The sequence below is a fragment of the Bos javanicus genome, chromosome 21 (genome assembly GCF_032452875.1).
Source record: "Bos javanicus breed banteng chromosome 21, ARS-OSU_banteng_1.0, whole genome shotgun sequence".
NCBI classification, from domain to species: Eukaryota; Metazoa; Chordata; class Mammalia; order Artiodactyla; family Bovidae; genus Bos; species Bos javanicus.
In genome coordinates, this window is record NC_083888.1 from 1,592,659 (window position 1) to 1,613,768 (window position 21,110).

At 52.0% G+C, this 21,110-nt stretch overlaps 1 long non-coding RNA gene and 8 other non-coding genes across 17 annotated transcripts in view; all 9 read left to right on the forward strand.

The window, feature by feature from the left end:
• The first annotated feature begins 1,623 nt into the window (after window positions 1–1,623).
• On the forward strand, window positions 1,624–1,715 carry LOC133234759 (small nucleolar RNA SNORD116). The gene has a single exon (XR_009732267.1). It is a non-coding gene; the product is annotated as a small nucleolar RNA SNORD116 (small nucleolar RNA).
• A 2,359-nt stretch (window positions 1,716–4,074) lies between these two features.
• LOC133234760 (small nucleolar RNA SNORD116) lies at window positions 4,075–4,166 on the forward strand. The gene has a single exon (XR_009732268.1). It is a non-coding gene; the product is annotated as a small nucleolar RNA SNORD116 (small nucleolar RNA).
• Window positions 4,167–6,525: 2,359 nt separating this feature from the next.
• Window positions 6,526–6,617, forward strand: LOC133234761 (small nucleolar RNA SNORD116). Its single transcript, XR_009732269.1, has one exon. It is a non-coding gene; the product is annotated as a small nucleolar RNA SNORD116 (small nucleolar RNA).
• Window positions 6,618–8,940: 2,323 nt separating this feature from the next.
• LOC133234069 (uncharacterized) overlaps window positions 8,941–21,110 on the forward strand; it is a 56,941-nt gene continuing 44,771 nt past the window's right edge. For 8 of the 9 annotated variants that reach the window (XR_009731987.1, XR_009731989.1, XR_009731988.1 and 5 more), the window contains exons 1-3: window positions 8,941–11,192; window positions 13,493–16,094; window positions 18,740–18,893. This is a non-coding gene — a long non-coding RNA (uncharacterized LOC133234069). The remainder of the gene's footprint in view (window positions 11,193–13,492; window positions 16,095–18,739; window positions 18,894–21,110) is intronic. The other variant, XR_009731990.1, reaches the window with a different exon arrangement.
• LOC133234762 (small nucleolar RNA SNORD116) lies at window positions 8,977–9,068 on the forward strand. The gene has a single exon (XR_009732270.1). It is a non-coding gene; the product is annotated as a small nucleolar RNA SNORD116 (small nucleolar RNA).
• Window positions 11,428–11,519, forward strand: LOC133234763 (small nucleolar RNA SNORD116). Its single transcript, XR_009732271.1, has one exon. It is a non-coding gene; the product is annotated as a small nucleolar RNA SNORD116 (small nucleolar RNA).
• LOC133234764 (small nucleolar RNA SNORD116) lies at window positions 13,879–13,970 on the forward strand. The gene has a single exon (XR_009732272.1). It is a non-coding gene; the product is annotated as a small nucleolar RNA SNORD116 (small nucleolar RNA).
• Window positions 16,330–16,421, forward strand: LOC133234765 (small nucleolar RNA SNORD116). Its single transcript, XR_009732273.1, has one exon. It is a non-coding gene; the product is annotated as a small nucleolar RNA SNORD116 (small nucleolar RNA).
• On the forward strand, window positions 19,138–19,229 carry LOC133234768 (small nucleolar RNA SNORD116). Its single transcript, XR_009732275.1, has one exon. It is a non-coding gene; the product is annotated as a small nucleolar RNA SNORD116 (small nucleolar RNA).

Below are 21,110 nucleotides of genomic sequence, written 5' to 3' on the forward strand. Positions count from 1 at the left end.
GAGTGAGAGTGGGGAAGGACTGTGGTGGCAGGTTCATAGGTTCATGGACTGTTGAACAGTTGGCCTCTCCCGTGATTGGTTTCCTTTGCTGCAGACCTCCAGAGCCGTAAGTGGTTCCCCAGGTGGTGTCTTATCTTGTCCTGGCCTGGGCGTCATATGAAGCAGAGGGGATGTTTTCTGTCCATCTTGCCATGTTCTCCCCATGTGCATGGAGTGAATTTGTGCCTCAAGACATCCCAGTGTCATTTCTATTCCCAGCCCACCTATCCTTGCCCAAGTTTAGGAACTCTTCCCAGAAATTAGCTGGCAGGGACCCTGTGGAAATAGGGGAGTCAGATGAGTGGCTACAGTTTTAAGGGCAGGAGAAGCTCTCTGGTGTGGTGCTTAGCAGCAAGGCTGTGCTCTTCTGTGAACCTGTAGCCAGAGGTGTTATGTGAGTTCAATCATTGTGCCTCTTTGCTGAGTTCCGTGGTGTCATGACTGGTGTTTCAGGATGGTCGTGAACAACCTGAGTTTCATATTGTGTCTGGGCTCATGGCAGTGATGTTACTGGCTCAAAAAGAACAAGGTGGCATGACAAGTGACTCAGTTGCTCTGAAGGGTGGAGCCTCAGCATCTTTGTGCTTTGGAATGGCTCCAATGGCCTGTAGCTCTTCGTGTTTTTCAAGGAAGGGCTTTAGCATGGCTTTGACCAGGAGGCAAGCACGCTCATGTGTCAACCAGGCTGAGTCCACTGGGGCCCTTTTGTCATGGGGCTGAAAGCCATTTTTCATGGATATGCTGCATATCAGAGAAGGGGCTTAATGACATGGAGGCCCTCAGGTACCTTTTATCCTTTCCCATGCTGGTGAGTCCATTGTGAGCAGAGTAGGTGCCAAGAGTGGGTGTGTTTCCCTGGAAGGTCAATGGCTATTAGGTGAAGGGGGCCCCATTCACCTGAGGGGGTCTCGGGGTTCTTGGGGGACATCATTAAATTGTGTTGGCCAGGACGGTACGTGGAGTGGAATTGCAGGCCTGAGACCAGGCAGTTGGCAGATTGGCATTCTTTGTCCTGATGGTCCCTTGACTCTGAATGTATCCGTGCACCAACACATCCCTGTTTGGCTGCCTACACAGCACACCTTCTTGCAGCAATTGAATGGTAGATGCCAGAATGATTGGCAGTGCTCCCGGAGGCCTGGCCTCTTTCCCCAGTACACCTGGTGCTCTTCCTCACACATGTGTTTTCTTGCCCCAGGCCAGGTTGAGTGGCCCAAAATGGAAGACTGTTGGCAACAGGTTACCCATCGCATATTCCATGATAGCCAGCCTCTCGAGATGAATATCATGAATCCCCAGAGACAACTGGTCAAGTGGCCCTTGCGTGTACAGACGGAACAGCCATGGCGGTAAGCGGCCTTTCTTCAAGGAGACCTAGTGGTTTGGCTCCAGGGATCTGGGCATGGGATTCACACTCTCACCTTCTGGGGTTTCCCTGGGGCATGCAAGGTCCCAGGGCCTGAAGCTTGGCTGCCCCAAGGCTGCAATCTGCACAGTCCTGATTGCTGACCTGATCAAGCTCACTGACTTGCCTGGGATGGAGGTGGTGACTTTGCTCATGCAGCACCTAGAGCACACGTGCTTGGATCGATGATGACTCCCACAAATGCATTCCTTGGAAATCTGAACAAAATGAGTGAGCCATCACTACCGTCTCCTCATCGGAACTGAGGTCCAGCACGTGATTTCCAGTGGATCGAAGGGCCAGGGTCACATTTCATTTGCTCCCTGGGGCGTGAGCAGCCAAGTGTGCAAGCTGAGGGTGATGGCCTTGTGGTATGGAGATGAGCCATGAGGAAAATGCCCTGACCTCCCAACCTCGGGGTATGGCTAGGGACCATGAGTCATCTCTGGTTACATGAGGCTAACCAAGGCTTTTGTCTCCTGGTATGTATGATTCTATTGGTAGCAGAGAAGTGGAAGCCATTTGAGAGTATCTGGACTGCCACTGAGTTTGTCAGCCACACTGCCTTTGCCTGAAAGTGTTTTCACTCGTGTCCTGAAAGGAGTCATGGCTTCGGACAAGTTTCTATGTCATGTTCTTCTGGGGGACGGGATGCCGCATAGTTTTCTCCTGATGGTCAGAGGAGATCATTGGGCAGAGTGTCCAGGAGGTGGGCCAAGCTGATGGCCCCTCGTCTGATTGTTTCTTTGGTTGGTATGTGAGTGGGCACTAGTGTTGGGAGAGTGAGCCTTGCAGATGCATTAGGGCATTTCCGAGGATGAAAGTCCTGAGTCAACAGGAGGGACCTGCACATTGCTCTCAGGTGGGCAGTTGTCGGGGGAGAGCAAAGCTTGGGGATCGTGAAATGTACCTCAAGTGGTGGTGGAACCCATGGATGGATGGGCAGGTGAATGGATCGGCAAGTCAGTCAGGTTCCCTGAATTCTGGGTTGCCTTCAGGTTTGGTTGGAGTGAGAGTGGGGAAGGACTGTGGTGGCAGGTTCATAGGTTCATGGACTGTTGAACAGTTGGCCTCTCCCGTGATTGGTTTCCTTTGCTGCAGACCTCCAGAGCCGTAAGTGGTTCCCCAGGTGGTGTCTTATCTTGTCCTGGCCTGGGCGTCATATGAAGCAGAGGGGATGTTTTCTGTCCATCTTGCCATGTTCTCCCCATGTGCATGGAGTGAATTTGTGCCTCAAGACATCCCAGTGTCATTTCTATTCCCAGCCCACCTATCCTTGCCCAAGTTTAGGAACTCTTCCCAGAAATTAGCTGGCAGGGACCCTGTGGAAATAGGGGAGTCAGATGAGTGGCTACAGTTTTAAGGGCAGGAGAAGCTCTCTGGTGTGGTGCTTAGCAGCAAGGCTGTGCTCTTCTGTGAACCTGTAGCCAGAGGTGTTATGTGAGTTCAATCATTGTGCCTCTTTGCTGAGTTCCGTGGTGTCATGACTGGTGTTTCAGGATGGTCGTGAACAACCTGAGTTTCATATTGTGTCTGGGCTCATGGCAGTGATGTTACTGGCTCAAAAAGAACAAGGTGGCATGACAAGTGACTCAGTTGCTCTGAAGGGTGGAGCCTCAGCATCTTTGTGCTTTGGAATGGCTCCAATGGCCTGTAGCTCTTCGTGTTTTTCAAGGAAGGGCTTTAGCATGGCTTTGACCAGGAGGCAAGCACGCTCATGTGTCAACCAGGCTGAGTCCACTGGGGCCCTTTTGTCATGGGGCTGAAAGCCATTTTTCATGGATATGCTGCATATCAGAGAAGGGGCTTAATGACATGGAGGCCCTCAGGTACCTTTTATCCTTTCCCATGCTGGTGAGTCCATTGTGAGCAGAGTAGGTGCCAAGAGTGGGTGTGTTTCCCTGGAAGGTCAATGGCTATTAGGTGAAGGGGGCCCCATTCACCTGAGGGGGTCTCGGGGTTCTTGGGGGACATCATTAAATTGTGTTGGCCAGGACGGTACGTGGAGTGGAATTGCAGGCCTGAGACCAGGCAGTTGGCAGATTGGCATTCTTTGTCCTGATGGTCCCTTGACTCTGAATGTATCCGTGCACCAACACATCCCTGTTTGGCTGCCTACACAGCACACCTTCTTGCAGCAATTGAATGGTAGATGCCAGAATGATTGGCAGTGCTCCCGGAGGCCTGGCCTCTTTCCCCAGTACACCTGGTGCTCTTCCTCACACATGTGTTTTCTTGCCCCAGGCCAGGTTGAGTGGCCCAAAATGGAAGACTGTTGGCAACAGGTTACCCATCGCATATTCCATGATAGCCAGCCTCTCGAGATGAATATCATGAATCCCCAGAGACAACTGGTCAAGTGGCCCTTGCGTGTACAGACGGAACAGCCATGGCGGTAAGCGGCCTTTCTTCAAGGAGACCTAGTGGTTTGGCTCCAGGGATCTGGGCATGGGATTCACACTCTCACCTTCTGGGGTTTCCCTGGGGCATGCAAGGTCCCAGGGCCTGAAGCTTGGCTGCCCCAAGGCTGCAATCTGCACAGTCCTGATTGCTGACCTGATCAAGCTCACTGACTTGCCTGGGATGGAGGTGGTGACTTTGCTCATGCAGCACCTAGAGCACACGTGCTTGGATCGATGATGACTCCCACAAATGCATTCCTTGGAAATCTGAACAAAATGAGTGAGCCATCACTACCGTCTCCTCATCGGAACTGAGGTCCAGCACGTGATTTCCAGTGGATCGAAGGGCCAGGGTCACATTTCATTTGCTCCCTGGGGCGTGAGCAGCCAAGTGTGCAAGCTGAGGGTGATGGCCTTGTGGTATGGAGATGAGCCATGAGGAAAATGCCCTGACCTCCCAACCTCGGGGTATGGCTAGGGACCATGAGTCATCTCTGGTTACATGAGGCTAACCAAGGCTTTTGTCTCCTGGTATGTATGATTCTATTGGTAGCAGAGAAGTGGAAGCCATTTGAGAGTATCTGGACTGCCACTGAGTTTGTCAGCCACACTGCCTTTGCCTGAAAGTGTTTTCACTCGTGTCCTGAAAGGAGTCATGGCTTCGGACAAGTTTCTATGTCATGTTCTTCTGGGGGACGGGATGCCGCATAGTTTTCTCCTGATGGTCAGAGGAGATCATTGGGCAGAGTGTCCAGGAGGTGGGCCAAGCTGATGGCCCCTCGTCTGATTGTTTCTTTGGTTGGTATGTGAGTGGGCACTAGTGTTGGGAGAGTGAGCCTTGCAGATGCATTAGGGCATTTCCGAGGATGAAAGTCCTGAGTCAACAGGAGGGACCTGCACATTGCTCTCAGGTGGGCAGTTGTCGGGGGAGAGCAAAGCTTGGGGATCGTGAAATGTACCTCAAGTGGTGGTGGAACCCATGGATGGATGGGCAGGTGAATGGATCGGCAAGTCAGTCAGGTTCCCTGAATTCTGGGTTGCCTTCAGGTTTGGTTGGAGTGAGAGTGGGGAAGGACTGTGGTGGCAGGTTCATAGGTTCATGGACTGTTGAACAGTTGGCCTCTCCCGTGATTGGTTTCCTTTGCTGCAGACCTCCAGAGCCGTAAGTGGTTCCCCAGGTGGTGTCTTATCTTGTCCTGGCCTGGGCGTCATATGAAGCAGAGGGGATGTTTTCTGTCCATCTTGCCATGTTCTCCCCATGTGCATGGAGTGAATTTGTGCCTCAAGACATCCCAGTGTCATTTCTATTCCCAGCCCACCTATCCTTGCCCAAGTTTAGGAACTCTTCCCAGAAATTAGCTGGCAGGGACCCTGTGGAAATAGGGGAGTCAGATGAGTGGCTACAGTTTTAAGGGCAGGAGAAGCTCTCTGGTGTGGTGCTTAGCAGCAAGGCTGTGCTCTTCTGTGAACCTGTAGCCAGAGGTGTTATGTGAGTTCAATCATTGTGCCTCTTTGCTGAGTTCCGTGGTGTCATGACTGGTGTTTCAGGATGGTCGTGAACAACCTGAGTTTCATATTGTGTCTGGGCTCATGGCAGTGATGTTACTGGCTCAAAAAGAACAAGGTGGCATGACAAGTGACTCAGTTGCTCTGAAGGGTGGAGCCTCAGCATCTTTGTGCTTTGGAATGGCTCCAATGGCCTGTAGCTCTTCGTGTTTTTCAAGGAAGGGCTTTAGCATGGCTTTGACCAGGAGGCAAGCACGCTCATGTGTCAACCAGGCTGAGTCCACTGGGGCCCTTTTGTCATGGGGCTGAAAGCCATTTTTCATGGATATGCTGCATATCAGAGAAGGGGCTTAATGACATGGAGGCCCTCAGGTACCTTTTATCCTTTCCCATGCTGGTGAGTCCATTGTGAGCAGAGTAGGTGCCAAGAGTGGGTGTGTTTCCCTGGAAGGTCAATGGCTATTAGGTGAAGGGGGCCCCATTCACCTGAGGGGGTCTCGGGGTTCTTGGGGGACATCATTAAATTGTGTTGGCCAGGACGGTACGTGGAGTGGAATTGCAGGCCTGAGACCAGGCAGTTGGCAGATTGGCATTCTTTGTCCTGATGGTCCCTTGACTCTGAATGTATCCGTGCACCAACACATCCCTGTTTGGCTGCCTACACAGCACACCTTCTTGCAGCAATTGAATGGTAGATGCCAGAATGATTGGCAGTGCTCCCGGAGGCCTGGCCTCTTTCCCCAGTACACCTGGTGCTCTTCCTCACACATGTGTTTTCTTGCCCCAGGCCAGGTTGAGTGGCCCAAAATGGAAGACTGTTGGCAACAGGTTACCCATCGCATATTCCATGATAGCCAGCCTCTCGAGATGAATATCATGAATCCCCAGAGACAACTGGTCAAGTGGCCCTTGCGTGTACAGACGGAACAGCCATGGCGGTAAGCGGCCTTTCTTCAAGGAGACCTAGTGGTTTGGCTCCAGGGATCTGGGCATGGGATTCACACTCTCACCTTCTGGGGTTTCCCTGGGGCATGCAAGGTCCCAGGGCCTGAAGCTTGGCTGCCCCAAGGCTGCAATCTGCACAGTCCTGATTGCTGACCTGATCAAGCTCACTGACTTGCCTGGGATGGAGGTGGTGACTTTGCTCATGCAGCACCTAGAGCACACGTGCTTGGATCGATGATGACTCCCACAAATGCATTCCTTGGAAATCTGAACAAAATGAGTGAGCCATCACTACCGTCTCCTCATCGGAACTGAGGTCCAGCACGTGATTTCCAGTGGATCGAAGGGCCAGGGTCACATTTCATTTGCTCCCTGGGGCGTGAGCAGCCAAGTGTGCAAGCTGAGGGTGATGGCCTTGTGGTATGGAGATGAGCCATGAGGAAAATGCCCTGACCTCCCAACCTCGGGGTATGGCTAGGGACCATGAGTCATCTCTGGTTACATGAGGCTAACCAAGGCTTTTGTCTCCTGGTATGTATGATTCTATTGGTAGCAGAGAAGTGGAAGCCATTTGAGAGTATCTGGACTGCCACTGAGTTTGTCAGCCACACTGCCTTTGCCTGAAAGTGTTTTCACTCGTGTCCTGAAAGGAGTCATGGCTTCGGACAAGTTTCTATGTCATGTTCTTCTGGGGGACGGGATGCCGCATAGTTTTCTCCTGATGGTCAGAGGAGATCATTGGGCAGAGTGTCCAGGAGGTGGGCCAAGCTGATGGCCCCTCGTCTGATTGTTTCTTTGGTTGGTATGTGAGTGGGCACTAGTGTTGGGAGAGTGAGCCTTGCAGATGCATTAGGGCATTTCCGAGGATGAAAGTCCTGAGTCAACAGGAGGGACCTGCACATTGCTCTCAGGTGGGCAGTTGTCGGGGGAGAGCAAAGCTTGGGGATCGTGAAATGTACCTCAAGTGGTGGTGGAACCCATGGATGGATGGGCAGGTGAATGGATCGGCAAGTCAGTCAGGTTCCCTGAATTCTGGGTTGCCTTCAGGTTTGGTTGGAGTGAGAGTGGGGAAGGACTGTGGTGGCAGGTTCATAGGTTCATGGACTGTTGAACAGTTGGCCTCTCCCGTGATTGGTTTCCTTTGCTGCAGACCTCCAGAGCCGTAAGTGGTTCCCCAGGTGGTGTCTTATCTTGTCCTGGCCTGGGCGTCATATGAAGCAGAGGGGATGTTTTCTGTCCATCTTGCCATGTTCTCCCCATGTGCATGGAGTGAATTTGTGCCTCAAGACATCCCAGTGTCATTTCTATTCCCAGCCCACCTATCCTTGCCCAAGTTTAGGAACTCTTCCCAGAAATTAGCTGGCAGGGACCCTGTGGAAATAGGGGAGTCAGATGAGTGGCTACAGTTTTAAGGGCAGGAGAAGCTCTCTGGTGTGGTGCTTAGCAGCAAGGCTGTGCTCTTCTGTGAACCTGTAGCCAGAGGTGTTATGTGAGTTCAATCATTGTGCCTCTTTGCTGAGTTCCGTGGTGTCATGACTGGTGTTTCAGGATGGTCGTGAACAACCTGAGTTTCATATTGTGTCTGGGCTCATGGCAGTGATGTTACTGGCTCAAAAAGAACAAGGTGGCATGACAAGTGACTCAGTTGCTCTGAAGGGTGGAGCCTCAGCATCTTTGTGCTTTGGAATGGCTCCAATGGCCTGTAGCTCTTCGTGTTTTTCAAGGAAGGGCTTTAGCATGGCTTTGACCAGGAGGCAAGCACGCTCATGTGTCAACCAGGCTGAGTCCACTGGGGCCCTTTTGTCATGGGGCTGAAAGCCATTTTTCATGGATATGCTGCATATCAGAGAAGGGGCTTAATGACATGGAGGCCCTCAGGTACCTTTTATCCTTTCCCATGCTGGTGAGTCCATTGTGAGCAGAGTAGGTGCCAAGAGTGGGTGTGTTTCCCTGGAAGGTCAATGGCTATTAGGTGAAGGGGGCCCCATTCACCTGAGGGGGTCTCGGGGTTCTTGGGGGACATCATTAAATTGTGTTGGCCAGGACGGTACGTGGAGTGGAATTGCAGGCCTGAGACCAGGCAGTTGGCAGATTGGCATTCTTTGTCCTGATGGTCCCTTGACTCTGAATGTATCCGTGCACCAACACATCCCTGTTTGGCTGCCTACACAGCACACCTTCTTGCAGCAATTGAATGGTAGATGCCAGAATGATTGGCAGTGCTCCCGGAGGCCTGGCCTCTTTCCCCAGTACACCTGGTGCTCTTCCTCACACATGTGTTTTCTTGCCCCAGGCCAGGTTGAGTGGCCCAAAATGGAAGACTGTTGGCAACAGGTTACCCATCGCATATTCCATGATAGCCAGCCTCTCGAGATGAATATCATGAATCCCCAGAGACAACTGGTCAAGTGGCCCTTGCGTGTACAGACGGAACAGCCATGGCGGTAAGCGGCCTTTCTTCAAGGAGACCTAGTGGTTTGGCTCCAGGGATCTGGGCATGGGATTCACACTCTCACCTTCTGGGGTTTCCCTGGGGCATGCAAGGTCCCAGGGCCTGAAGCTTGGCTGCCCCAAGGCTGCAATCTGCACAGTCCTGATTGCTGACCTGATCAAGCTCACTGACTTGCCTGGGATAGAGGTGGTGACTTTGCTCATGCAGCACCTAGAGCACACGTGCTTGGATCGATGATGACTCCCACAAATGCATTCCTTGGAAATCTGAACAAAATGAGTGAGCCATCACTACCGTCTCCTCATCGGAACTGAGGTCCAGCACGTGATTTCCAGTGGATCGAAGGGCCAGGGTCACATTTCATTTGCTCCCTGGGGCGTGAGCAGCCAAGTGTGCAAGCTGAGGGTGATGGCCTTGTGGTATGGAGATGAGCCATGAGGAAAATGCCCTGACCTCCCAACCTCGGGGTATGGCTAGGGACCATGAGTCATCTCTGGTTACATGAGGCTAACCAAGGCTTTTGTCTCCTGGTATGTATGATTCTATTGGTAGCAGAGAAGTGGAAGCCATTTGAGAGTATCTGGACTGCCACTGAGTTTGTCAGCCACACTGCCTTTGCCTGAAAGTGTTTTCACTCGTGTCCTGAAAGGAGTCATGGCTTCGGACAAGTTTCTATGTCATGTTCTTCTGGGGGACGGGATGCCGCATAGTTTTCTCCTGATGGTCAGAGGAGATCATTGGGCAGAGTGTCCAGGAGGTGGGCCAAGCTGATGGCCCCTCGTCTGATTGTTTCTTTGGTTGGTATGTGAGTGGGCACTAGTGTTGGGAGAGTGAGCCTTGCAGATGCATTAGGGCATTTCCGAGGATGAAAGTCCTGAGTCAACAGGAGGGACCTGCACATTGCTCTCAGGTGGGCAGTTGTCGGGGGAGAGCAAAGCTTGGGGATCGTGAAATGTACCTCAAGTGGTGGTGGAACCCATGGATGGATGGGCAGGTGAATGGATCGGCAAGTCAGTCAGGTTCCCTGAATTCTGGGTTGCCTTCAGGTTTGGTTGGAGTGAGAGTGGGGAAGGACTGTGGTGGCAGGTTCATAGGTTCATGGACTGTTGAACAGTTGGCCTCTCCCGTGATTGGTTTCCTTTGCTGCAGACCTCCAGAGCCGTAAGTGGTTCCCCAGGTGGTGTCTTATCTTGTCCTGGCCTGGGCGTCATATGAAGCAGAGGGGATGTTTTCTGTCCATCTTGCCATGTTCTCCCCATGTGCATGGAGTGAATTTGTGCCTCAAGACATCCCAGTGTCATTTCTATTCCCAGCCCACCTATCCTTGCCCAAGTTTAGGAACTCTTCCCAGAAATTAGCTGGCAGGGACCCTGTGGAAATAGGGGAGTCAGATGAGTGGCTACAGTTTTAAGGGCAGGAGAAGCTCTCTGGTGTGGTGCTTAGCAGCAAGGCTGTGCTCTTCTGTGAACCTGTAGCCAGAGGTGTTATGTGAGTTCAATCATTGTGCCTCTTTGCTGAGTTCCGTGGTGTCATGACTGGTGTTTCAGGATGGTCGTGAACAACCTGAGTTTCATATTGTGTCTGGGCTCATGGCAGTGATGTTACTGGCTCAAAAAGAACAAGGTGGCATGACAAGTGACTCAGTTGCTCTGAAGGGTGGAGCCTCAGCATCTTTGTGCTTTGGAATGGCTCCAATGGCCTGTAGCTCTTCGTGTTTTTCAAGGAAGGGCTTTAGCATGGCTTTGACCAGGAGGCAAGCACGCTCATGTGTCAACCAGGCTGAGTCCACTGGGGCCCTTTTGTCATGGGGCTGAAAGCCATTTTTCATGGATATGCTGCATATCAGAGAAGGGGCTTAATGACATGGAGGCCCTCAGGTACCTTTTATCCTTTCCCATGCTGGTGAGTCCATTGTGAGCAGAGTAGGTGCCAAGAGTGGGTGTGTTTCCCTGGAAGGTCAATGGCTATTAGGTGAAGGGGGCCCCATTCACCTGAGGGGGTCTCGGGGTTCTTGGGGGACATCATTAAATTGTGTTGGCCAGGACGGTACGTGGAGTGGAATTGCAGGCCTGAGACCAGGCAGTTGGCAGATTGGCATTCTTTGTCCTGATGGTCCCTTGACTCTGAATGTATCCGTGCACCAACACATCCCTGTTTGGCTGCCTACACAGCACACCTTCTTGCAGCAATTGAATGGTAGATGCCAGAATGATTGGCAGTGCTCCCGGAGGCCTGGCCTCTTTCCCCAGTACACCTGGTGCTCTTCCTCACACATGTGTTTTCTTGCCCCAGGCCAGGTTGAGTGGCCCAAAATGGAAGACTGTTGGCAACAGGTTACCCATCGCATATTCCATGATAGCCAGCCTCTCGAGATGAATATCATGAATCCCCAGAGACAACTGGTCAAGTGGCCCTTGCGTGTACAGACGGAACAACCATGGCGGTAAGCGGCCTTTCTTCAAGGAGACCTAGTGGTTTGGCTCCAGGGATCTGGGCATGGGATTCACACTCTCACCTTCTGGGGTTTCCCTGGGGCATGCAAGGTCCCAGGGCCTGAAGCTTGGCTGCCCCAAGGCTGCAATCTGCACAGTCCTGATTGCTGACCTGATCAAGCTCACTGACTTGCCTGGGATGGAGGTGGTGACTTTGCTCATGCAGCACCTAGAGCACACGTGCTTGGATCGATGATGACTCCCACAAATGCATTCCTTGGAAATCTGAACAAAATGAGTGAGCCATCACTACCGTCTCCTCATCGGAACTGAGGTCCAGCACGTGATTTCCAGTGGATCGAAGGGCCAGGGTCACATTTCATTTGCTCCCTGGGGCGTGAGCAGCCAAGTGTGCAAGCTGAGGGTGATGGCCTTGTGGTATGGAGATGAGCCATGAGGAAAATGCCCTGACCTCCCAACCTCGGGGTATGGCTAGGGACCATGAGTCATCTCTGGTTACATGAGGCTAACCAAGGCTTTTGTCTCCTGGTATGTATGATTCTATTGGTAGCAGAGAAGTGGAAGCCATTTGAGAGTATCTGGACTGCCACTGAGTTTGTCAGCCACACTGCCTTTGCCTGAAAGTGTTTTCACTCGTGTCCTGAAAGGAGTCATGGCTTCGGACAAGTTTCTATGTCATGTTCTTCTGGGGGACGGGATGCCGCATAGTTTTCTCCTGATGGTCAGAGGAGATCATTGGGCAGAGTGTCCAGGAGGTGGGCCAAGCTGATGGCCCCTCGTCTGATTGTTTCTTTGGTTGGTATGTGAGTGGGCACTAGTGTTGGGAGAGTGAGCCTTGCAGATGCATTAGGGCATTTCCGAGGATGAAAGTCCTGAGTCAACAGGAGGGACCTGCACATTGCTCTCAGGTGGGCAGTTGTCGGGGGAGAGCAAAGCTTGGGGATCGTGAAATGTACCTCAAGTGGTGGTGGAACCCATGGATGGATGGGCAGGTGAATGGATCGGCAAGTCAGTCAGGTTCCCTGAATTCTGGGTTGCCTTCAGGTTTGGTTGGAGTGAGAGTGGGGAAGGACTGTGGTGGCAGGTTCATAGGTTCATGGACTGTTGAACAGTTGGCCTCTCCCGTGATTGGTTTCCTTTGCTGCAGACCTCCAGAGCCATAAGTGGTTCCCCAGGTGGTGTCTTATCTTGTCCTGGCCTGGGCGTCATATGAAGCAGAGGGGATGTTTTCTGTCCATCTTGCCATGTTCTCCCCATGTGCATGGAGTGAATTTGTGCCTCAAGACATCCCAGTGTCATTTCTATTCCCAGCCCACCTATCCTTGCCCAAGTTTAGGAACTCTTCCCAGAAATTAGCTGGCAGGGACCCTGTGGAAATAGGGGAGTCAGATGAGTGGCTACAGTTTTAAGGGCAGGAGAAGCTCTCTGGTGTGGTGCTTAGCAGCAAGGCTGTGCTCTTCTGTGAACCTGTAGCCAGAGGTGTTATGTGAGTTCAATCATTGTGCCTCTTTGCTGAGTTCCGTGGTGTCATGACTGGTGTTTCAGGATGGTCGTGAACAACCTGAGTTTCATATTGTGTCTGGGCTCATGGCAGTGATGTTACTGGCTCAAAAAGAACAAGGTGGCATGACAAGTGACTCAGTTGCTCTGAAGGGTGGAGCCTCAGCATCTTTGTGCTTTGGAATGGCTCCAATGGCCTGTAGCTCTTCGTGTTTTTCAAGGAAGGGCTTTAGCATGGCTTTGACCAGGAGGCAAGCACGCTCATGTGTCAACCAGGCTGAGTCCACTGGGGCCCTTTTGTCATGGGGCTGAAAGCCATTTTTCATGGATATGCTGCATATCAGAGAAGGGGCTTAATGACATGGAGGCCCTCAGGTACCTTTTATCCTTTCCCATGCTGGTGAGTCCATTGTGAGCAGAGTAGGTGCCAAGAGTGGGTGTGTTTCCCTGGAAGGTCAATGGCTATTAGGTGAAGGGGGCCCCATTCACCTGAGGGGGTCTCGGGGTTCTTGGGGGACATCATTAAATTGTGTTGGCCAGGACGGTACGTGGAGTGGAATTGCAGGCCTGAGACCAGGCAGTTGGCAGATTGGCATTCTTTGTCCTGATGGTCCCTTGACTCTGAATGTATCCGTGCACCAACACATCCCTGTTTGGCTGCCTACACAGCACACCTTCTTGCAGCAATTGAATGGTAGATGCCAGAATGATTGGCAGTGCTCCCGGAGGCCTGGCCTCTTTCCCCAGTACACCTGGTGCTCTTCCTCACACATGTGTTTTCTTGCCCCAGGCCAGGTTGAGTGGCCCAAAATGGAAGACTGTTGGCAACAGGTTACCCATCGCATATTCCATGATAGCCAGCCTCTCGAGATGAATATCATGAATCCCCAGAGACAACTGGTCAAGTGGCCCTTGCGTGTACAGACGGAACAGCCATGGCGGTAAGCGGCCTTTCTTCAAGGAGACCTAGTGGTTTGGCTCCAGGGATCTGGGCATGGGATTCACACTCTCACCTTCTGGGGTTTCCCTGGGGCATGCAAGGTCCCAGGGCCTGAAGCTTGGCTGCCCCAAGGCTGCAATCTGCACAGTCCTGATTGCTGACCTGATCAAGCTCACTGACTTGCCTGGGATGGAGGTGGTGACTTTGCTCATGCAGCACCTAGAGCACACGTGCTTGGATCGATGATGACTCCCACAAATGCATTCCTTGGAAATCTGAACAAAATGAGTGAGCCATCACTACCGTCTCCTCATCGGAACTGAGGTCCAGCACGTGATTTCCAGTGGATCGAAGGGCCAGGGTCACATTTCATTTGCTCCCTGGGGCGTGAGCAGCCAAGTGTGCAAGCTGAGGGTGATGGCCTTGTGGTATGGAGATGAGCCATGAGGAAAATGCCCTGACCTCCCAACCTCGGGGTATGGCTAGGGACCATGAGTCATCTCTGGTTACATGAGGCTAACCAAGGCTTTTGTCTCCTGGTATGTATGATTCTATTGGTAGCAGAGAAGTGGAAGCCATTTGAGAGTATCTGGACTGCCACTGAGTTTGTCAGCCACACTGCCTTTGCCTGAAAGTGTTTTCACTCGTGTCCTGAAAGGAGTCATGGCTTCGGACAAGTTTCTATGTCATGTTCTTCTGGGGGACGGGATGCCGCATAGTTTTCTCCTGATGGTCAGAGGAGATCATTGGGCAGAGTGTCCAGGAGGTGGGCCAAGCTGATGGCCCCTCGTCTGATTGTTTCTTTGGTTGGTATGTGAGTGGGCACTAGTGTTGGGAGAGTGAGCCTTGCAGATGCATTAGGGCATTTCCGAGGATGAAAGTCCTGAGTCAACAGGAGGGACCTGCACATTGCTCTCAGGTGGGCAGTTGTCGGGGGAGAGCAAAGCTTGGGGATCGTGAAATGTACCTCAAGTGGTGGTGGAACCCATGGATGGATGGGCAGGTGAATGGATCGGCAAGTCAGTCAGGTTCCCTGAATTCTGGGTTGCCTTCAGGTTTGGTTGGAGTGAGAGTGGGGAAGGACTGTGGTGGCAGGTTCATAGGTTCATGGACTGTTGAACAGTTGGCCTCTCCCGTGATTGGTTTCCTTTGCTGCAGACCTCCAGAGCCGTAAGTGGTTCCCCAGGTGGTGTCTTATCTTGTCCTGGCCTGGGCGTCATATGAAGCAGAGGGGATGTTTTCTGTCCATCTTGCCATGTTCTCCCCATGTGCATGGAGTGAATTTGTGCCTCAAGACATCCCAGTGTCATTTCTATTCCCAGCCCACCTATCCTTGCCCAAGTTTAGGAACTCTTCCCAGAAATTAGCTGGCAGGGACCCTGTGGAAATAGGGGAGTCAGATGAGTGGCTACAGTTTTAAGGGCAGGAGAAGCTCTCTGGTGTGGTGCTTAGCAGCAAGGCTGTGCTCTTCTGTGAACCTGTAGCCAGAGGTGTTATGTGAGTTCAATCATTGTGCCTCTTTGCTGAGTTCCGTGGTGTCATGACTGGTGTTTCAGGATGGTCGTGAACAACCTGAGTTTCATATTGTGTCTGGGCTCATGGCAGTGATGTTACTGGCTCAAAAAGAACAAGGTGGCATGACAAGTGACTCAGTTGCTCTGAAGGGTGGAGCCTCAGCATCTTTGTGCTTTGGAATGGCTCCAATGGCCTGTAGCTCTTCGTGTTTTTCAAGGAAGGGCTTTAGCATGGCTTTGACCAGGAGGCAAGCACGCTCATGTGTCAACCAGGCTGAGTCCACTGGGGCCCTTTTGTCATGGGGCTGAAAGCCATTTTTCATGGATATGCTGCATATCAGAGAAGGGGCTTAATGACATGGAGGCCCTCAGGTACCTTTTATCCTTTCCCATGCTGGTGAGTCCATTGTGAGCAGAGTAGGTGCCAAGAGTGGGTGTGTTTCCCTGGAAGGTCAATGGCTATTAGGTGAAGGGGGCCCCATTCACCTGAGGGGGTCTCGGGGTTCTTGGGGGACATCATTAAATTGTGTTGGCCAGGACGGTACGTGGAGTGGAATTGCAGGCCTGAGACCAGGCAGTTGGCAGATTGGCATTCTTTGTCCTGATGGTCCCTTGACTCTGAATGTATCCGTGCACCAACACATCCCTGTTTGGCTGCCTACACAGCACACCTTCTTGCAGCAATTGAATGGTAGATGCCAGAATGATTGGCAGTGCTCCCGGAGGCCTGGCCTCTTTCCCCAGTACACCTGGTGCTCTTCCTCACACATGTGTTTTCTTGCCCCAGGCCAGGTTGAGTGGCCCAAAATGGAAGACTGTTGGCAACAGGTTACCCATCGCATATTCCATGATAGCCAGCCTCTCGAGATGAATATCATGAATCCCCAGAGACAACTGGTCAAGTGGCCCTTGCGTGTACAGACGGAACAACCATGGCGGTAAGCGGCCTTTCTTCAAGGAGACCTAGTGGTTTGGCTCCAGGGATCTGGGCATGGGATTCACACCCTCACCTTCTGGGGTTTCCCTGGGGCATGCAAGGTCCCAGGGCCTGAAGCTTGGCTGCCCCAAGGCTGCAATCTGCACAGTCCTGAATGCTGACCTGATCAAGCTCACTGACCTTCCTGGGATGGAGGTGGTGACTTTGCTCATGCAGCACCTAGAGCACACATGCTTGGATCGATGATGACTCCCACAAATGCATTCCTTGGAAATCTGAACAAAATGAGTGAGCCATCACTACCGTCTCCTCATCGGAACTGAGGTCCAGCACGTGGCTCCCAGAGGGATCGAAGGGCCAGGGTCACATTGATTTGCTCCCTGGGGTGTGAGCAGCCACAGTGTGCAAGCCGAGGGTGACGGCCTTGTGATGTGGAGGTGAGCCATGGGGGAAAGGGCCTGCATCTCCCATTTTTGGGTTATGACTGGGGACCACAAATTGTCTCTCTTTGCACAAGCTATCCAGGTCTTTTGTCTCCTGATGTGGATGAGAGTGAGGATAGCAGAGGAAGCAGAAGCCATTTGAGAGCATCTGGGCTGCCACTGGGTTTGTCAAGCTTCCGTATGCCCACTGCCTGGTCCCTGGCAGATAGCACAGAATTTTCACTCAGGGTCAGAACAGGAGTTGTGGCCTTGGCCAGGCTTCTGTGTCATGTTCTTCTGGGGATGGATTGCTACATAATTTTCCCCTGATATTGAGAGATCAATGGGCAGAGTGTCCAGGAGGTGGGCCAAGCTGAGGGCCCCTCGTCTGATTGTTTCTTTGGTTGGTGTGCGTGGGCACTGGTGTTGGGAGGCTGAGCCTGGAAATTGCATTAGGATGTTTCTGTGGATAAAAATCTTGTGTCAAAGGAGGACTAGCACATTGCCCTGAGGTGGGTTGATGCCAGGGGAGAGCAAATTTCGGAGATCTTGAAATGCACCTTGAATGGTGGTGGAACCCGTGAATGGATGGTTGGGTGGATGGATCAGCTCTTCAGTCAGATTTCCTGAAGTCTGGGTTGCCTTCATATACAGTTGAAGTGAGTGTGGGGAAGGATCACAGTGGCAGATTCATAGGTTCAAGGACCATCTCCCATTGTTGACCTCCCATCAGTTGACCTCTCCTATCATTGGTTTCCTTTGTGACAGGCTTCCAGAGCCACTAGTGGTTCCCAACATAGCATTGTATCTTGTCCTGACCTGGGGACCAAGTATGAACTATCCATTCCATGGAATTCTCCAGGCCAAAACACGAGTGGATAGCCTTTCCCTTCTCCAGGGGATCTTCCCAACCCCGGGATCGAACCCAGGTCTCCCATATTGCCAGCAGATTCTTTACCATCTGAGCCACCTGGGAAGCTCAAGAATACTGTAGTGGGTAGCTTATCCCTTCTCCAGCGGATCTTCCCAACTCAGGAATCAAACGACGATCTCCCTAAATTACAGGCAGATTCTTTACCAACTGAGCTATCAGGGAGGCCAAGTATGAGGTAGAAGGGATATTTTCTCTCCATCCTGCCACATTCTCCCTGTGTGCATGGGGTGATGCTGTGCCTCAGGACATCTCAGTGTCATTTCTATATCCAACCCACCTATCCTTGCACAAGTTTAGTAGCTCTTCCTCGAACTCAGGGTAGGACCCCATGGAAATGGGAGTCAGATGCTCTTGTGAGCATCTGCAGTTTTAAGGGCAGGGGAATCTATCTGGTGTGAGGCTCATTTTGTTGTACAGTCTGCTGATTCAGTCTCCTGCATGCATGGCCTCTGGCCAGAGGTGTCATGTGGGTTCAATCATCTCGCCTCTTTGCTGGTTTGTGTCATGACTTGGCTGCTGGTGTCAGAATGGTCGTGGACGACCTGAGTCTTGTGCTGTGAGTGGGTTCATAGCAATTATGTTACTGCCTTAACAGAGAGCAAGGTAGCATGGCAAGTGACCCAGTTGCTGTAAAGGGTGGAGCCCCAGCATCTTTGCACTTCAGGAAATCTCCGATGGCCTGCATCTTTTCGTGTTGCCTAAGGAAGGCCTTCTAGCAAGGTTTTTGGCCAGGAAGCAAAGCATGCTTGTGTGTCAACTGGACTAAGCATAGATGTCCCTCAGGGCCCCTTTGTTGCAGGGCTGAAAGAGACATTTTTCGTGAATGTGTTCCCTGTCAGGGAAGGGTCTTATTGTTGTGGAAGCCCTCAGGTACCTTTTATCCTTCCCTGTGCTGGGCAGTCCATTGTGAGCAGAGTATGTGCCAGGAGCAGGTGTGTTTCCCTGGAAGGGCAATGGCTGTTAGGCCAAGGGGCCCCAGTTCCCTGAGGGTGTGTCAGGGGTTCACAGAGGACATCCTTAAGCTGTGTCGGCTGGGACGGCACGAAGAGCAGAATTGCAGGGCCCAAGACCAGGGAGTTGGCAGATTGGCAGCCTTTGTCCTGCAGGCCCCTTGACTCTGAAGGTATCCGTACACCAACGCATCCTGTTTGATGGCTGACACACCAGACCAAGGTGTACCAATTGAATGGTAGATGCAAGAATGAGGGCAGCACTTCCTGGAGGCCTTGCCTCTTTCCCCAGTATGGCTATTGCTCTTCCTCATGCTTGTGTGTGTTTTCTCACCCCAAGCCAGTGGCCTTGAGTGGCCCAGGATGGAAGACTGTTCACAACAGAGAACCTGTCGCATATTCCATAACAACTGTCCTGGCAAGACAAGGCATGTGAGCCCCCAGGGACTTCTGGGCAATTGGCCCTTCGATGTACAGGTGGATCACCCATGGCGGTAAGCAGCCCTTCTTCGAGGAAACCTAGCAGTTTGGCCCCAAGGATTTGGGCATGGGATCCGTGCCCTCACCTTCTGGGGTTTCCCTGGGGCATGCAAAGTCCCAGGGCCCAAGGCTTGGCTGTAGTTCCTGCCCCATGGCTGCAATCTGTGCAGTCTTGAATGCTGACATGATTGAGCTCCCTGGCCTTCCTGGGATGGAGGTGGTGACTTTGCTCATGCAGCACCTAGAGCACACGTGCTTGGATCGATGATGACTCCCACAAATGCATTCCTTGGAAATCTGAACAAAATGAGTGAGCCACCCCTACCGTCTCCTCATCGGAACTGAGGTCCAGCACGTGGCTCCCAGAGGGATCAAAGGGCCAGGGTCACATTGATTTGCTCCCTGGGGTGTGAGCAGCCACAGTGTGCAAGCCGAGGGTGATGGCCTTGTGATGTGGAGGCGAGCCATGGGGGAAGGGGGCTGCATCTCCCATGTTTGGGTTATGACTGGGGACCACAAATTGTCTCTGCACAAGCTATCCAGGTCTTTTGTCTCCTGGTGTGGATGAGAGTGAGGATAGCAGAGGAAGCAGAAGCCATTTGAGAGCATCTGGGCTGCCACTGGGTTTGTCAGGCCTCCATGTGCCCACTGCCTGGTCCCTGGTGGATAGCACAGAGTTTTCTCTCAGGGTCAGAACAGGAGTTGTGGCCTTGGCCAGGCTTCTGTGTCATGTTCTTCTGGGGATGGATTGCTACATAATTTTCTCCTGATATCAAGAGATCAGTGGGCAGAGTGTCCAGGAGGTAGGCCAAGCTGAGGGCCCCTCGTCTGATTGTTTCTTTGGTTGGTGTGCATGGGTACTGGTGTTGGGAGGCTAAGCCTGGAAATTGCATTAGGGTGTTTCTGTGAATAAAATTCTGTGTCAAAGGAGGACTAGCACATTGCCCTGAGGTGGGTGGATGCTGGGGGAGAGCAAATTTCAGAGATCTTGAAATGCCCCTCGAATGGTGGTGGAACCCATGGGTGGATGGATGCATGGATGGATCGGCGAGTCAGTCCAGTTCCCTGAAGTCTGGGTTGCCTTCATATACAGTTGGAGTGAGTGTGGGGAAGGATCGCAGTGGCAATTCATACCTTCATGGACCATTGAACACTTGGCCTCTCCCATGGTCGCTTTCCTTTGCAGAAGATGTCTAGAGCCTTCAGTTCTTGCCATCGTTACATTGTGTCTTGTTTTTTCTGGGGACCAATATGAAGCACAGGGGATATTTTCTGTCCACCTCGCCATGTTCTCACCATGTGCATGGCATAAAGATATGCCTCCTGACCTCCCAGCGTTGTTTCTATACCCATCCCTCCTATTTTTTTCTGAATTAAGGAGCTCTTCCTGGCAATCCATGGGCAGAACCCTGTGAAAACACGGGAGTCAGCTGTCCCCATGAGCAGCTGCAGTATTAACAGGAGGAGAGGTTATCTGGCGTGGGGCTCATTTTGTTTTGTTGCCTGCTGGTACAGCAATGCATTGCTCTCCTCATTGCTTGATCTCTGGCCAGTGATGTCATGTGCAACCAGTTGTCACGCCTGTTTACTGAGTTCTGTCATATTATGGCTGGTGGTGTCAGGATGGTCGTGGACAAACTAAGTCTTGTGTCCGGGTTCACAGCAGTGATATTATTGGCTTACAAAGAGCAAGGCAGCATGGCAAGTGACCTAGTTGCTGTTAGTGGAGCCCTGGCATCTTTGTGTTCTGAAATAGTTCAGTGGCCTATAACTTTTCATGTTGTCCAAGGAAGAGCTTGTGGTATTGCTTTGAGCCAGGAAGCAAATATGCTCGTGTGTCAACTGGGCTGAGTGCAGGTATCCAATGAGGCCCCTTTGTCATGGGACTTAAATTGTCATTTTTCATCAATAGGCTCCTTGTCAGAGAAGGGCCTTATTTTCTTGGAAACCATCAGAAACTTTTTTCCTTTCCCATGCTGGCATGCTCTTCGTGAACAGACTAGGTGCCTAGAGTGGGTGTGTTTCTCTGGAATAGCAGTGGCTATTAGACCAAGGGGTCTCTGTTCCCCTGAGGGCATCTTGGGGATTCATGGAGGACATCCTTAAGCAGTATTGTTGGGGATGGCATGGGGAGAGGAATTGCAGGGCCCAAGACCAGGGAGTTGGCAGATTGTTGCTGTTTGTCCTGATGGCCCCTTGAATCTGAAGCAGTCCACATGCCAACGCATTCA